Here is a 5824-nt window from a genome sequence, read left to right as displayed (position 1 = left end):
TAAGATGTTTTAATACTTTGGATTCTAAGTTAAAAATTTAATAACATATATATTGGACCAACGTAACGGAATAAATAATAATTAAATATAGATATTTAGTAATTTTTGGTTGATTTCTAAAAAGTTTTATCGATGACACGTTTCGAACATGAGCGCCCAGTTTTGATTGTTACTGTGGATTGGTGCAAAAAAAGTATTTGTAATTATTTTTAATAACTATGAGCGTTACATTAGGTGAACACATATTATTTATTTGAGCTTAGACAATAACAAAGTAAATTATTTTAGACAATTTAAGACATTTTGTGAAAGTGAAAGTGTAACTGACTATTTTTTTGGTTCTATAAGTTCTAAATACACTTTTTAGTGTTTCCGTATCTTATAAAGCCATTTCACCAATTAAGCTTCCCAATTTTTATGTATATGTTTTCTGACACTTTTTAAACATTGTATAAAATATAATAAGATAACTGATATCTTAATGTTTATTGGCTATCAATTTGGAACTGTTACACTTAGGTATAAAATAACACGACCAAAACTTAGAATATAGTGATTTGTACAAGTGTTATTGTATCATAATAGAAATTTAAAACCAGTAGTATAGATTTGTGTGTGAGTTATATATGTATATACTATACTTTTTGTATATACCACTCTTTGCAAAGCATATGAAACTAATCACTGCTTAATTTTAGTTCATAATGAATGTCTCATCATAGTGGAAATTTCTTTATGATAAGAGAAAAGCAAAGAGAGACTGAATGGTGTGATGTTGCTAAAACAAGAGTTTTGTCATCATTGGGCTGTATGTGAAATGATGAAAAAAAAGTGGGCACAAAAAGATATATATGACGGGAACTGAAGGATTCAATTTCTAACCAATAGTTATTTACTATTTTATTACTACAACAAAATAAAGTATTGCAGAGAGAGTTATCGACAGCTGCGCATAAAGACGGTGGTTATTACTACTAGTCTATTAGTTAGGTTTCTGTCCGTCCAGCTAAATTGTCTTAAAATGCCGGCTTTTAATCTCAAAGTAATTTTGTTTACTTAACGAGTTTCATAATCATATTATCACCTTTACGTGCTAATCATAGTGAAAGTTATAAGATTAAATAAGAAACATGTTAAAGATTACTAGAGCAATATAAGGGTAAAACGTACGTAAAAAGAAGTAGGTGGAGATGAGAGGATCAAGTTTGGAACGTATTCAGTGGCAGGCGGGAGACTTGCGTATTATTCGGAAATTACTATTTTCACCCTAACGTGGATCCCATTGACCTTTAATCATTGAGGTTTTTTTTCCTTTTAAGCTATTAATCTAGTTATAGTTTTCTTAGCTTAACATTTTTTAAAATTCATCATTAATATAATAAACAAAACCATCCTGATCACTGATCTGGTTTGTCTCCCCCAATCTTCCCATCGCATTCACAGAAATGCAAATTTATTTTAGTTTTCACAGTACCACTGATCATCATCTACCACACTCTATCTCTATAATAAACTTTACACGGGCATTGATGATTTCAAATCAATAAAGAGGTCATTTTGATAAATTTTTTTGTAGTGAATTATTTGTATTACCTGAATAATAATAAATATAAAAGGATGAAAGGATGTTGGAAGAATGGAAGGGAAGTGGTTAGATGTAAGTCACTTTCGGGATTGAAGTAAATGGTGACTCTTTCCCGTTGAGGCCATACATATACATTATATAGCCTCCGTTAATTTTTATTTTGTTATTGACTTTTTTTTTTCCTTTTTTTTTTCTTTGCAACATCTCAAACCCAATTTGACGGCCGTTATTTAACTAATTAATCAATTATTTAAACACTTGAAAACGATGACAACCTAAACAATCAATGTCAATGGTTAAGAATGTTAATTTCTCCAACGTCCCGTTTTAACCTACAAAATTCTTACATGCATAAAGTTAGGAATAATATTTTGTTCTTTTTTTCTGTTTATACTAGTATTAGTTAGGAATAGTTTTACCTTTACTTCTACTAGTACTTAGTTTGGTGGTAAATTTGTTGTTACCTTCCAAAGGAGGATGTTCTTCACCGTGCCGTTTTCTATTCTTCACTATAAAAAAACCTATTTATGGGTCAACTACTCAACCGTTATATGTATTTGAAAACTCAAAATACTAAGGTTAATATAGATTGCACAAAAAAACACGTATTGCAAAAATATATTTGAAAATCGGAATTTAACGAATCATTTTTGGTATATATAAGGGGTAGATACAAATTATTATTTAACGAGCTGACATGAGATCTAAAACAAGCAATAAAACGAGACATACGAGCATAATTATGATAGTAGCTAGTGATCGATCATGACTAAGTTTTTCACGGCCTTTAGCTTGCAGATTTTGCAGTTACCATAATCACATTATCTCGATCTTTGTTTGATGCAAAGATAAGTTAATAATTAGTACTATCTTTTTGTGTGTAAATATTTCGAATGAGCTACATAATTTCTCTCAAACCACTTGAAACTTGTTTTACGTTTTTTTAGAATGTATTTATATGAATTTACTAACACGATAGTAGTTTGAAGTTTGGGTTAGTAATACTGTAATAATATGTAAATTGTCAAACGCAGCAAATTTGTACATAATGAAGGCTAAGTATCAACCTACTCAGGTATATAGCGTTCGGGTAAACGATCCGACGAATGTTCATCGAAATATTCACGGCATGATTAGGCAGTAAATGTTTTTTTTTTTTAATAGCGTTAGATTGATTTTTCAATGAATTACACGAAAATGTATTGAAAGGTGATATCAGGGACCATCCTTTTGGTAGCTCCTAAAAGCATTGATTATGATTATTTTTCAACGAACTTATATAATAGCCACTCGATTTCGCATGGCTCGACTCTTAACGTTACAAATTTTTATCTTATTACATTATTATACTAATAAAGTATATTTTATCTGTCGTGGGTCTTTTTCGTAGGTGCACTTCGGAGTTGAAAACGACCATTATAATAACGGGTCTCAAAAAATAGTATTGCGTACCCATATTATCATTTGCATCTTTTACTTCAATATGTGTTATACACTATGTTTTTGTGAAAGATATTCGTCAAAGGAAAGTGGTGTCTTTTGTTATCTTTAGATAAAGTAAAAATGTCATAAAATCCAAGCAACGTGTAAAAAAATACCAATACACGACGTGAAGGTGAATACCACCTCTAGATTTATTATTAATACACAACGTTCATTCACATAAACCCTAAAATATTGATTTACTATGATTGCTATGTTTACAACCCTGCTAAGAAATTAACAAATTACAGTTTATGAATTAGGTAGAAAACACATTTAGAAAAAGGAACAGAGATTACAATAAAAATTTAAGTAATTCAATTATTGATGGGCCAGTGTAATTTTAAGGTGGAAAAAAAATGCAAGTGGTTTGAGGGAGGCAACAAAGAGCTATGGACCCATCTGAAAAGATGAAATTACTGCACCAATTTTTACTCCAACAAAACACTAATAGAGGTAAAAAAAAATTGTTTGTAGTTTGATCCCTGTTTGTAATTCTATTCTTCTACTTGGATAATTTTTAACTTTTTACTCTCTAAGATTATTGAGAAAAATAAAACTAGTAGTAGTACTCTCAACTACTATTGTTTTTTTTTATAACTTAGCAGACAATTCTAAGATCAGCTTTAGTTACCATCATTCATTACTCGCACGACTGCTTCTGCACGGAAAATCATACACATAGACACACACACACACAAATAGTATGTGTGTGCACGGAAAATCACACACCCACACAATTATATATAAAATATACATATGTGTGTGTCAGTGTGACTGTGAAGGGACTGTGTAGGACTGTAATTGCTGTGCTCCGAACGAATTAATCATCTAACTTAATATCCTTCGTGGCATTACACTACTCTCTAGTGTTTTACATTGTTATATATTTTTCATCATCATTTTTTCCCCACAACTTCCCATTTTCTATAAACTTTACTGCAAAACCAAAAGGTTACAAAATCTCTTGTTTAGAATAGTTCTTCTGTTATGTGAATTGCCAAATGTCTGTGTCAATCAGAAATACGAGTGGTGATGTATTTTAGTTTTCATCATCCAAACTATCGTATTAAACTATACCACTAGTTAGTTAAATTTTCAGTTTCAAAATTATGCAGACTCCAATCAGTTTAACATTAATCTTATCTTAGTGATATACTATTTACCTATAGGTTAAAATAAAATCCACCTAGTAACATATATATATATATATATATATTTTTCCACATAACATGAGATATATATAACGGCGGATTTTGGATTCATGTGTGAAGGTGCTTCGCTGTCGTAATTTGCATTTCCCTTCTTTTTTAATATATACTAATCCCTTTTTTTAAAGGCGCTTCCATCAATTATAATTATGATTATGAATGATGTACGGTTTAAGGAGGTGCGGTTCTTTTCGATTTATACAACCGACAAAATTACAAGTTGAAACAGAACCGACATTTATGTGGTTTAACTTGCTTAATAATAAATAATTACCACTAAAAACTTTAGACACAATGTGAAAGTGAAGGGATTGTTTGAAAACTGATGAGGATCATTAACATGTCTACATCAGTATATATATTATATAAGATCTACCTAAATATCATGGAGAAATACATATAATATATGTACATAACAGACTGAGAAAAAAAATTTAAAATGGAAGGCATTAGTACTTGTCTACTTGACGATTCACAAATCACCCGGAGAATAAAAATATATATGTATAATTTAAAGGAATAAAATAAACAAACAGATGATTCTGCTGCCACAAGATTGAAATTATACGAGTAAAAAAACCTAGCAGTTCAACTTATAGGGTTTGCCTAATTATTAAAACAATCAAATGATGATACAAGTGGGTCCATATATAGGATTGATTAAGAACTTGAAAAGGTTAATTTTTATTTTTTTTTAAAAAAGTTGGTAGATCCATAAATAAACAATGTTACAAATTTCAACCATTCGTTTAACACAAGGACGGACGAAATTAAGCGAAGGTCAAATTCACGATGAATGTTGTGAATATTATTAGAGAGTTTGGTTTTAATCACAACACAACATAGTGTGTGATTTGGTAAATAGAAAAGATTTGGGTGTAAAACAAAGTGGGGTGAGAATTGGAAAGAAGAAGAAAGTAAGGGGTAGAAAAAGGAAATAGAAAAATTCACATGGGAAAGGGGGAGAGAGATTGGGGGCATGTGGGGGATTATGAGTTATCTACGCCACTTTCATCTTTCCCATGTGGTTTTACCTCTCAGTGTTTATATCTGTCTCCAGCTCACCCTCATCTCCACTCTTAACTAATTTTTCCAATTTTTATTTTGAGTAAATATTGAGATACCAAAAAAAAAATATATATATATTGAGATACCTAAAGCTTATAATCGTTATTATAAAAGATTTTTAATCAGGTGATGTGTAACAACATGTAATTTTTGTTGTAAGGGGTTAGCGTCAAGTAAAAGCTTGTTTGTTTTTATATGTACAAGTTAAGCAAACTGACACTGTTAAAAATGAGTCAGATTTTAGTATGAAATGACATTTTTATTGCGTCGTTTTAACATTAAGAAGACTTTTTTTTTTCTTTGTGTGTGTGATGATAATATGGGAAAAATAGAAATGTGAAAAAAAGATGAAAAGCCAAAAAAAAAAAAATGTTGAAGGATAAAAAAAGAGAGTCTCTTGTGAACAAGGAAAGGGCAAAAAGAGGTGAAATATGGAAAAACAAAGCCAATTTCACATTCTTCTTTTGCTTTTCTTTTT

Source organism: Camelina sativa, chromosome 16, assembly GCF_000633955.1.
Source record: "Camelina sativa cultivar DH55 chromosome 16, Cs, whole genome shotgun sequence".
Taxonomy (NCBI): Eukaryota; Viridiplantae; Streptophyta; class Magnoliopsida; order Brassicales; family Brassicaceae; genus Camelina; species Camelina sativa.
The sequence above is the reverse complement of the archived record's forward strand: the minus strand, read 5'-3'. Positions refer to the sequence as shown.